Source organism: Perognathus longimembris, chromosome 24 (genome assembly GCF_023159225.1).
Source record: "Perognathus longimembris pacificus isolate PPM17 chromosome 24, ASM2315922v1, whole genome shotgun sequence".
NCBI classification, from domain to species: Eukaryota; Metazoa; Chordata; class Mammalia; order Rodentia; family Heteromyidae; genus Perognathus; species Perognathus longimembris.
Genome location: NC_063184.1, coordinates 3992425 through 4005032, shown reverse-complemented (window position 1 = coordinate 4005032; position 12608 = coordinate 3992425). Strand labels below are relative to the sequence as shown.

The window sequence follows — 12608 nt, the reverse complement described above, 5'->3', positions numbered from 1 at the left end:
TGTGTGTACATATGCTCATGTGCATTTGTGTGTATTGGTGCTTCAGAAAAATCTCCAGAAATGTTGCTTGAATGACAGCACACTCCTTTGGATAATACATTGTAGATCATGCTTAGAAGGCTGAAAATTCAACACAAATTTACTATGGGAAATATCATCATTCCCTTTATATCTGTTCATATTTTCTTCTCTAAGTCCTCAGAAATTCTTAAAATTTACAAAAGTGTAGAATTGTTGAATTGAAATGAATCTGTAAAAAATAAAGAAAAGAAACTTGTAACCATGAAATTCCCAATTAGTCTCTGTGTTTAAGCATTAAATAACATAGTGCTAGACAGTGTGGAAATTTTATCTCACGCTTTAGGACCTTCACTGTTAATTGTCAAATGACACATAAAAATAACCTTTTTTCACCTGGCCATTGGTGGCTCACATCTTTAACTCTAGCTATTCAGGAGGCTGAGATCTGGTTCAAAGCCAGGGGGAGCAGGAAATCCAATGAGACTCTTATCTCCAGTTAACAAACAGAAAGCCAGAAGTGGAGCTGATTCTTCTATCTTGAGCACCAGTCTTGAGCAAATAATGCTAAGAGTACCAACACAAACATACACACGCACATGCATGCACACACACATGCACACACATGCACACACCACTTCTCAAAGGTACCTTATACTAATCTTTAGAGTTCTTCATAATGCCAACAAAATGAGAAACTTTTAATTGTTCTGCATAGCACTAAAAGTGTGAATAAAATGCTCTCTGCACACCAATTCCTCTTTTCTCTCGAGAAGAGATTTTGAAATCATATGCAATTTCCAATTTGCTGTGGTGGGCCATGGTTTTGCCTGCTCTTGGAGTTTAAATAGAACACATCATTTCAAGTTAACTTACGGCCATATACACATTTAATTAACAATGAATAAAATATTGTACTTGGGTAAAGTGTAAATAAAAAGCATCTGTTGGGCAATTTTTGAAAGAGGTGCTATGTGACATTTTTAATTTAAAAATGGCAGACACTTTTCCTTCTAAGCAGTTGCCGAGCAGTTTTATAGGTATTGTGGTTGTGCAGTGCTCCTTGTATCTTGTACAATCAAAGGATGCCTCCCTTAGGGGCTGCTCTGCTCATGCTGTGGGAGTTGCCTTCGCACACGGAGCTGCCACATATGGGCCTCTGCACCATCTTCCACTTTGCACAGGTGGTTCAATCAGTTCTTGCAAAGATCCTAGAGAAAACGGTCATTTCCTAACATGGAGATCTGTCTTTTTCACTTGTAAGTACTTATAGCCAAGAATCACATGAAAATCACAGTTATGGAAGAATAGAGCTTTGGGTAACTCTATTACTTGAATTTGTGAGCGATATCTTGGAAAGTCTCTAATGATTCAATTATATAAAAGATCTGTTAATGACGTATTTCACAATAAAGTATTTTTCTGGTTCTTTTCAAATATATACTTTTTAAAACAATGCACTTGTTTCTCAAATCATCTTTAATGGGGTAACATTTACATGATTCTTGGTAATCCCTCTTCTAGTTAGGTCACCCATACCCTAGTTAGTGTTTTTCCATGTAGTTATTTGGAGATGTTAGCATGGTATTATGTATATAAGCCATCTCCCATATCATCAGGAAGCATTTCAGTTCATGGCATACCACAATCTTTGAATTAATTCACTGATGAGTGGAAATGTTGGTATTGGCAAATTTGTAGAATCCTTCCAGTAAATTTGTCATAAATCTTCATTTACAAATTCCAAATTCTTTTCTCTTGTGCAAAGAGGAAATACCTTGGGTTTTGTTTAGCTACCTTGTCTGTGCATATTTAATGTTTATAGAAACTATGAAACATTCCCAGATGGGTGGTATAACATGGACTATTTCTGCCAGCACTTTATGTGTATTGCTCAAGATCTTTGTTCCTCTAAGTAACAAAGGTTGTTGCCTTCTGTTTTTGTTTTAAGATTTTTATTCTTATTGTGTTTAACAGTTTGATTATAATGTGACTTGCTGTGCTTTTTCACTTAATTAATTAATTAACTCATATTATTTTTCCAGTACTGGGGCTTGAATATAAGGCCTCACACTCCCCTCTATTTTGTTTTTGTTTTTGTTTTCCCTCAAGGCTAAGTGCTCTAATACTTGAACCACATCTCCATTTCTGGCTATTATCTGGTAACTGGAGATACAGCTTGGAGGATTTGTCAGACCTGTTGGCTCAGATTTTAGATCTCAGCCTCCTGAGTAGCTAGGATGGGCATACTCAGGAGAATAAGGAATGAGTTTAATCCACTGTGGATTAAACGGAAGAAGTATTTTCCATCCTTTGTTTTCAGGGGGTGATAGTGCCTAGATTTTTCTGGAAAGGTTTTGTTAGCACCCCAAAGAGTCAATTAACAGGATATCAGGAAATAAATATACACAGGCACTGGTGCTGTCTTTTGAAAGAATTGTGGAATGTCAAATACTCTGAATCCTGGATCTTTACTCAGACACAAAATGAGGTCATCACATGATCAGCAGTTTTTCACTGGTTTCAGGAATTGTCTGTGTACAACATTCACTCACTCTTTATGCACAGAACTTGTGTTCCCACACCCATTTCCTGCATGAAAAGTGAGAAATATTGTTTTTTACTTCTCCTTATTTAATCTTGTTACACTACAAGAAATTCCTGCTAAAACTTTCATCATCATGTGTTTTGTGACAGACTTTGAAATGCCTTTCATGAGTGGATCTCAAGAACCACTGGTTTTTCCTGGAGAAGAGGGAGCTGAAGGAAGCCCTCATCCATCCTTCTGTGACAGTGCTATTGTGTGGGAATGGATCTTTAAGGGAGGGCCCAGAGGATAAAGGTGAGGGCCCAGAGGAAAAAGGTGAGGCCACTGAGGGTGAGCCTTCCCAGAGGTGAGGAGGCAGGAGGTTCTGCCTTTTTCTCTGATGGGCAGTAGGTGCCTTGCTCCAGAATTGTCCTCAACATGATCCACTGCCCTGTGAAAGCTCAAAAGGAGCAAAGCCAAACCACCCCTGGACTGATCTCAAAACTGAGCCAAAGTAAACTTCCTCCTTAAGGGTCTGAACTATAAGTTATTTTATTTTTAATTGTAATGTTGTTACCAATTAAGAAAAACAAAGCTGGGTTCCAGTGGCTCATTCTTGTAATCCCAGCTACTCAGTAGGCAGAGATCTGAGGATTGCAGTTTGAAAACAGTTCAGGTAGGCAAATTCAAGAGTTTCTTATCTCCAGTTAACCAATGAAGACACAAGTGGAGATGTGGCTCAGATGGTAGAGGCCCAGCCAGTACAATGTATAAGATAAAGACTGAAGCCAAATTTCTTCAATTTACCTACTGGATAATCTTGGCACTAATGAGAATTAAAACATATATCGTACATGCTGTTATAGGACTTGAACCGAAATTAATGTTTTTGTTATTGTTTTTAAAGATCAAGCCAGGCTCCAGTACTCATCCTTGTAATCCTCGTTACTCAGGTGATGAGACCCAGGGGACCATGCGCCATGTGAAGCCAGTCCAGGCAGAAGAGTTCGTGAATCTGCAAGTAACTAGCAAAAAGCAGAAATCAAAATGTAAATTAACTGGTTGAATAGCCAGCTGGGAGCAACCAAACCAAGGAAGCAAGCTGAGAAAGAGTATGAGGCATTTAGTTCAAGTCCTGGAACCAGAAATAAAAATTGATCCTAAAGACTGACAAAGTTAAACATTGATTTCTTGGCTACTTGACCTACATTTTGATACAACTTGACATAATAAAAGGCCTAAAGCTGTCTCACCTCTTCTAAAGGAGTAATATTTCCCCAAAGTACTGATGTAATGAGCAATAGGCTTGAAAAAAAATCACATCTTCCTTTAATGATCTAATGGAACAGCATTGAACAATTTTATTATATAAACCAAATTAGTGACATGATGTTGATTTATCTTTGTTCTGCAATTTAAACATGTTAAATGTATATTATTAATATGTTACATTGAACATAGACATATGTGACATATATATCTGTAACCCCACTGTTAATATGTGTATTGTGTTATATGTATTTTACATATTACCATGTGTCATACATTATACAGTTATTTATAATATATAATATATACGAAATATACCATACATATCCTGTATAATATGACACTATGTTTTCTATGTGATATAGTTATTATATATAATATAATATAACAACTATATATTATATATATGTTATAATAATATATGTGTGTGGAAGGTATGTCTGTGTGTGGTGACCATTTTCAAGACAAGGCATTTGACCCCATGTGAGAAATTATGAGTAACTTGCTTGCCTAGCGACTTGCAGGTATGTCAAAATTCATCCACCAGTAAGGTCATAGATTTAAAAGGATGGACTAGAAGGGGTGATTAAGAAGAGGAAGAAATGACCACATACAATGAGAAAATAGCTAAAAATTCTGTTTTCCTAAAGCATATAGCCTTCCCTCTACAGAAGATCAAAAGGGACTGGAGATAGCCCAAAGCCTGCTTCTAAAATTAAACTGCTTGAAGAGTTGCATGTATTAGAGTTATACAGGAGAGAAAGAATGTAAAGCCCATAGCAATCAGACGCACGAGGAGCTGAGGCCTGTGTTCTCTGGGTGCTGTTGTAACATCCTTTTCTGGGGATGGGGGCGGGGGGACCACCGTCAGGTAGGTACCTGCTCTCACAAGGCCCCCATGGGAGTCTCGCTGTACTTCTGCCCCTAGACAAGTTTTTAGGTTAGATGGTCAGTGTATTTCTCACAATATGCATGATCAAATTGTCAGACAGTGTAGGGTGAAATTTGACTCATTATGCCATGGAAATTCATTCTTCCACTCTCCTCTGACTGTTAGGAAGACATGGCCTCTGTCACTGGGGCCTAAACTAATGCTCTCCTGTGTCCTTTTTGCTCAAGGCTGTCCCTCTATCACAGCTCCACTTCTGGCTTTGTGCCGGTTAACTGGAGATAAAGTCTCATACCAGGTTCCTCAGACCTCAGCCTCCTGAATGGCTAGGATTCCAGGTGTGAGGGCCCCGGGCCTGCAGGGACCTCTTTAGAAAGGGCTTCCTCTTTATCTTCTGTCCAACTCTAAAGGCGTCACTTTTGAGTATAGCCACGTTAGAGATTAAGTTCTCAACAAAAGAACTTGGGAGGAAGCAAGGTGACAGAACATGACATAAAGCTACAATATTTAAAATTTAATTTTCATTTCCTTTGTATTTAGACTAAGGAAATTGTATGTAGGGGACTTTATTAAAACTATCCATCAATGAAGCAGCTTCCACTAGGATTTAGGAAAATTTGTTCATTGACTAAGTTATTCAATAGGTATTTGTCATGCTTGAAATGTACAAAATAACATACCAATGCTAGGCTAGAGCAGTGAACAAGAATTTATGTTAAGGCAAAATGCAGAATGTATCTCCATGAACTTAATAATGTAATATTTTTATGATATTTTATAGTTCATCAGTATTTCATAACTTATATAAGTATATAAAATATCACAATCATTATATTTTACAAGTATTGTGGGTATATTTTTAAAGGAAAGTTTCATGAGGAAAGTCAGAAGATCTTTGGGTATAAGTCTAAACGCTTAAAATATTTAACTAGGACCAAGTCCTCATTAGATGGTCATATCTGTGCTAATGAAGGCAGGAGTTCAGGACAAATTGAGGGTCAGAAACTCCAGAGAAATGAGAGAACAGTTGGGACTGAGACAGAAGCCAGCCTGGTGTGGGTAAGTGGGGCCCTGGTGTGGCCCCAGCTCAAGGAGCTTTCTGAGATGAGAGAGGGAGGTATGGCCATACTGGGCAGGACCTGTAGGCCCTTTCAGGGTTTGATCCTGTAATTCTGACAAGGGCTTATATTTTATTGTAAATTATGTATTATGTTTAATTAGATAACCAGATGCGAAGTTCTGGAAAATTCTTCGTATATGGTTTCCTCATAATCTTGACTATGGTAATGTTGGGAAGAGGAATGTGTGATGAGAGGCTCTGATTGTGGTCCTCAGTAGAGGAGGCTGAACTGGACCAGCAGATGTGCAGAGAAGGCCATTTGGTGTCTATTTTTATTTTGTATTATCCTCAAGTAGTTGTAAAGACAGGTTTCAATTTAACATATCCGTGTACGAATACAATGCATCTTGATTAATGTAGCCCCTTCCATTCTTCACCCTTACCCCATCTGTCAAACCTACTCATCCATTCAACTTCCCTAATTCCATTTTCACATACATACCTTGAATATTATGACTGCATCCACCCAGCCTCCCTCCCTCCTTTTGTCTATTTACCCTCCTCCCCTTGACAACACAAGTTCAACCTTCTTGTTATACATTTTGTTCAAAGGTAAAATAGTTGTTGAAGTGAGTTATACCATTGGAATCCCCCCTGTATATACCTTACTTAATAGGTTTGTGTATATGTATAATGTACATATTATATATATATATATTATATGTAAATATATACTTAATAAAATCTAACTTCCTCATATGAAAGAACATGCCCTTTGTCACTCTGCAACTGAGAAGGCAACTTTAAATCTTCGAAACTAGTACAGATAATGATAATAAATTTTTCTCCTTTTCACTTTTTCTTCCTTTCATTTTTCCAGCTGCAAGGTTTCATGCCATTTATGATAATGTGGCAAATTAAAATATAGAAACAATAAACTGGGTGCTGGTGGAGTACAGAATCCTAGCTTACTCAGGAGGCTGAGATCTGAGGATCTGTAATTCAAAGACAGCCCAGGCAGTAAAGTCTGTGAGATTCTTTCCTTCAACTAACCACCAGAAAACTGGAAGGGGCGCTGTGGTCCAAGTAGTAGAACACCAACCTTGAGCACAAAAGCTCAGGGACAGGGCTGGGAATATGGCCTAGTGGTAAGAATGCTTGCAGCCCTGGGTTCGATTCCTCAGAACCACATATATAGATAAGGCCAGGAATGGGGCTGTGGCTCAAGTGGTAGAGTGCTAGCCTTGAGCAAGAAAGAAGCCAAGGACAGTTCTCAGACCCTGAGTCCAAGCCCCAGGACTGGCAAACAAACAAACAAAAAAAGCTCAAGGACAGTGCCCAGATCCCCCAGTTCAAGTCCCACAACCAAAACAAAGAGAGAATACAACAACAAAGCAAAAGTCATCATTCGTTATTTTATAAATTACTTATTCACTCATTCAACAATCTTCCAAAAGCACTAAAAGAGAATATAATCACAAGTCAACCAAGGGATGAATGAATAATCATGAGAATTAACAAAAAAAATTATAGTAGTTTTTATGAGATTGTCTCAGCAAGTGTTTTATGTACACAACTAAGGCAACTTAAAAAGGGGATTTTTCAACAAAGAAAGTCTAGATAGATATAAAATCAAACGAAATGGAATTTTTGATCCTGAAAAATACAGTAATCATGCTGCAACATCTCAATTGATGAGCTCAAGTGCATAATAGAAAAGAAGAAATAATGAGAAAAATTGAAAACAAAATGAGTGAAATTAATCAATCTGAATCACAAAGAGAAATCAACACTTAAAAACAAAAATGAAGAACTTCAGTTCAGGTTGACGGAGGTGCAGGCTGCCCTGCGGGTGCTATGTGTGCTCTGTGGACCATGTGCTGCCTCGCATACCTGAAGTACCTAAGATGCACATTTGGGAAGACCTTACCATCTAAATGCTTAGCTGGATTCAGGACCTGATGAGGACGGTTTTGCAACGTTGGAATAAGCATGCAATCGGTACTTTGGTCTGGAAAGCCATATGGTTGGTTCATCTCGAAGCATTGTAAGGAAAATTGGCACTAACTTATCTCTGATTCAGTGTGCAAGAGTTCAGTTTCAGCTTACCAGCCATGAGGCAGAATGGAGTCCCCGACGCCCAGGCAAGGATGCAGTGGTGTCGTTTGCTGGCATGGGATGGGTGGCCACAGAAGGAGAGTGCTCAGCAAGACTAAGGACTGAAGTCATGTCAGAACCACCCCATCAGGATCCTTCCCTTGAGAAGTCCCCAAGCAGGCAGATTTCCTTACCAAACTTGTCTCCAGAAGATCCTCCACCGAAGAGTGCAGCTCTGGCCAATGAGAAAGCACTGCAGAGGATCTTCGCGCTAGAAGACAGGCTCGCAGCTCTCCGAGCTCAGATTGCCAAAATTATGACCCTGCAAGAGCAACAAAATCTCATTGCAGGTGATAGAATTCATCTGTTACTACAGCCCCTCCCCCTCCCTTCCCCCTCCCCCACCTCCCCCTCCCCCTTTCCCAGGACTCCACCAAAGTATGTCTGCTATTGACCTGATTAAATCGCGGAGAGAGCAGAAAGCCAATGCTGGAAAGACTTTGGCTAGCAACCCAAAGAAACCTGACAAGCCAAATATGCTAGAAATCCTTAAAGATATGAACAATGTGAAACTTCGGTCAGTCAAGAGGTCAGAGAAAGATGTAAAGCCCAAGCCAGTGGATGCTATGGATCCTGCCGCCCTTATAGCAGAGGCTCTGAAAAAGAAATTTGCTTATTGGTATCGAAACAATAGCCCAGGTGAACCTGAAAAAGGAATCGCAAAGTCTGAGTCAGAGGCTACCTCAGAGACAGCCTTGTTTGGGCCACATATGTTGAAGTCTATAAGGAAAATGAAATGTTTCAAACTCCTAAAGGACAATGAGCTGAGAAATACTGTCCTGATTTAGCCGATGGTTTGTGAGGGCTGCTCTAGCTAGTAGAAATCACCACTATTTAGTAAATGCCTGACTTCAGAAACCATTGGTCTCCTTTTTAACCTAATTAGTGGATTAAGCACTAGAGAAAGCACCATACGCTTGGTTCTGCTTTGATGAGATGGTCAGTTCTGGAGCTCTCCCTAACATACATGTATTTTGACATGTTTCAGTGTATAGCCCAGGAATTCAGGGTTCCAGGCTTGAAAACGTTTTTTTTCAGAACACAGAAAAGGTATTTGTGAATGTTACTGTGCATTTTTAATTCTTAACACTAATTTATCTGTACAAGTGGTTTATAGGCGTGTGTTTGGATGTAGAAGTTTTTGGGACCGTTAGCACTGAGTGCTCGCCCTGAGGGTGCTGCTGGCCTCCCTTGTCTCTGGTGAACCTTGCTGGGCGGGGAGGAGAAGCCTGGGATGAATCATCAAGTTAGTGGAGCGAAATACTTGAGTTTGGAGAACAGAACTTCTACCTTAGATGCTCTCTCCCATTGTTTTGGGGCTGAGTTTGACATAGGAACTGCATGGTGTCCACTTCTGAAATTCCAATACTTTCTGTTAGGAAGAAGAGGAGGGCTAGGAGCTGCAGACACTTCAATGCCCTCCAGTGTTGGTGGGCTTTTCAAGTAGTGACAAATCACATTATTAAATTACTTCAGTAGAAACCAGAATGTACCATCTTTTTCTTTTCAGTTTAATAAATGACATCATACAAAATTTTTTAAAAAGAACTTCAGTTCAGACTGGCAAAATGCTTGTTTAGCAAGTGCAGAGTCCTGGGTTCAATCCCCCAAACCAGAAAATAAAAGACAAATTAAACAAATACAGTTTAAAACAAAACAAAACCTTCAGGATTTGAGGAACAACATCTTTGAGGAAACATTTGTTTGATCAGAATTCCTCAGTGAGAGGAGAAAGAAGGAAAAGTATAAAAAGTACTTGAAGCATTAATGGCTGATAACTTCCCAAATTGCATGAGAGATATGTCTACAGATTTATGTAGTGGAATACATCCCCCGGAGACATTAATCTATGCCTGGCATATTACAGTCAAACTTCTGTTAAAACCAAAGAAAATATCTAGGAAGTAGGATTAGAAAAATACTGAACCAATAGAAAAACAAACTAACAAACAAAAGCAATAAACATGACCAAGAGTTTACAATAGACCATGAGATCAAAGAATAAATGTTGCCTCAGAGGAGAGTACCTGCTATATATCATCATACAATACACATATTTACATGATCTCTCACACAGGACTAACATTATCAAATTGAAAAGAAGTGCTAATATTCATGGTACAATCATATTTAAGATTATTCATTTATAATTTGGGAATAATTTAAAATAAAATTAGGCTTGGTGACAATGGGTATATAAACTACTAATAACTTTTACATTGTTAATGGTAATGTAACTTTATTAAAAATCATCATACAATGCTAATTTACTTGTTTGAAATTATATTTCTAAACCAGGCTTGTTGACTTTTTTCTATAAGCCTAGCCTCAGGTGGCTAAGATCTGAGAATGGAGATTGAACACCAGCCTGTATTATCTGCAAAAAACAACCAAAAAACCTAGAAGTCAAACGATGTTTCAAGTGATAGAGTACCAGCCTTGTGCTGGCACTCAGTACACACACACACATTACATTACATTTCTAGGTGTTTTCCTTAATCCAAAATAATAGAAAAAGTTTCACATTATTTTGCTTATCTAGTTATAGCTGTTAAAAACATTACTTGCTATACTGAAAAGCCTGAAAATGTGATTAAATATTACATGTGACTTTTGTAGGTATTCAAATTATATTCTTAGATAATATTATATAAAACATTATACATTATCATTTTATTTTAGGTACTATATGTAATTATTTCATATATATTTTTGTTCTTTGTCATGTAAATATAACTAACTGTGAATATAGTAAATGGTACACAAAAAATATTTCATCAAAGTATTGATACAATTTATTGGTTAGAGCTATTAATAGATTTTGTTTCTATAGTGTAGCATAATGAGGCTTCCCAGAGGGTACAACCACAGAAGGGGATAAAGGAGGAGAATCAACAATAGAAGTTACAGTTTCACATGGCATGTTGAAAGTAATTACAACAGTGATCTAACAGTCGTTTCCATAACATGGAGTTCATTTCACTTAGCATCATCTTATGCATTCATAAGGGCATAGCGATTAGGCTCTTGTGATCCTCTGCTGTGACTAGCCTAAACCTGTGCTAATTATTCCCTATGAGGGAGACCATAGAGTCCATGTTTCTTTGGGTCTGGCTCACTTCACTTAGTATAATTTTTTCCAAGTCCTTCCATTTCCTTACAAATGGGGCAATGTCATTCTTTCTGATAGAGGCATAAAATTCCATTGTGTATATGTACCATATTTTCCTGATCCATTCATCTACTGAGGGGCATCTGGGTGGGTTCCATTCTAGCTATGACAACTTGTGCTGCGATGAACATTGTTGTGCTGGTGGCTTTAGTGTGATTATGTTTGTGGTCTTTTGGGTAAATGCCCAAAAGTGGGGCTTCTGGGTCATGGGGTAGCTCTATGTTTAGCCTTCTGAGGAATCTCCATACCGTTTTCCAGAGTGGCTGAACAAGTTTACATTCCCACCAACAAGGAAGTACGGTTCCCTTTTGGCCACATCCCCTCCAAAATTTATTATTGTTAGTTTTCTTGATAAAGGACATTCTTACTGGGGTGAGGTGGAATATCAATGTTGTTTTGATTTGCATTTCTTTTATGGCCAGTGATGTAGAGCACTTCATGTGTCTCTTGTACATTCTCATTTCCTCTTCAGAGAAGTCTCTTTGTAAGTCTTTAGCCCACTTGTTGAGGGGGCTGTTGGTTCTTTGAGGTTTTGTTTTGGAGGAATGTAATTTTTTTAGTTCTGCCTATATTTTAGATATGAGGCCTTTGTCCATTGTATGGCTGGTGAAGATCTTTTCCCAATCTGTGGGCTTTCTGTTTATCTTGCGAGCTATGTCCTTTGCCCTACAGAAGTTCTGCAGTTTGATGCAGTCCCATTTGTCCATCCTTTCTTTGATTTGTAGCATTTCTGGGTCTTTGTTAAGGAAGTTCTGTCCTGTGCCAAGGAGCCCAAGTGTTTCTCCTACTCCTTCTGAGTACATTGGAAACTGTATATACGGGTATTAGAACTAGGAAAGGGAAAGGGAATATCAAAATCGAGAGACAAAGGATAAAAAGACAAACGACTCCACAAGCAATACTTGCAAAACCATTTGGTATAAACCAACTGAACAACTCATGGGAGGAGAGGGAAAGGGGGAGGGGGAGGGGGGAATGAGGGAGGAGGTAACAAACAGGACAAGAAATGTACCCAAGGCCTAATGTATGAAACTGTAACCTCGCTGTACATCACTTTGACAATAAATATGAAAAAGAAAAAAGAAAAAAAGAAAGTAAACCAGGAGCGATGGCATCCTTGAAGCCTGGGGCTCTGCGAGGAATTAGCTGGGAGACAGGGGCTCCTGTAATCCTAGCTACTCTGAGGCTAAGATCTGAGGGGCAGGAGTGGACGCAGGCCCCGGCGGAACACTCAAGGAGGCTGACTCTCATTTCCACTTAACCAGCCAAACGCTGCCAGTGCAGGTGTGTCTCCAGCGGCAGAGCACCGCCTGCCGTGAGTCCCGGCCCTGGCACCGGCACATACCCACATGGACCGGCACACTCACGTGGACAGGCGCACCCCCACGTGGACCGGCACACACACACGTGGACAGGCGCACACCCACGTGGCCTTCCGGAGCCGCTTGGTCCGGCAGCTCCTTCAAGATACGCACCCGCAGCTGGCTTCTGGGCACCAGCAGCTGGCTTCTGGGCA

The 12608-nt window shown here is 39.3% G+C and overlaps 1 pseudogene; it reads left to right on the top strand.

Moving 5' to 3' along the window:
- The first annotated feature begins 7700 nt into the window (after positions 1 to 7700).
- LOC125341325 lies at positions 7701 to 8708 on the top strand (annotated as a pseudogene).
- Positions 8709 to 12608: the final 3900 nt, after the last annotated feature.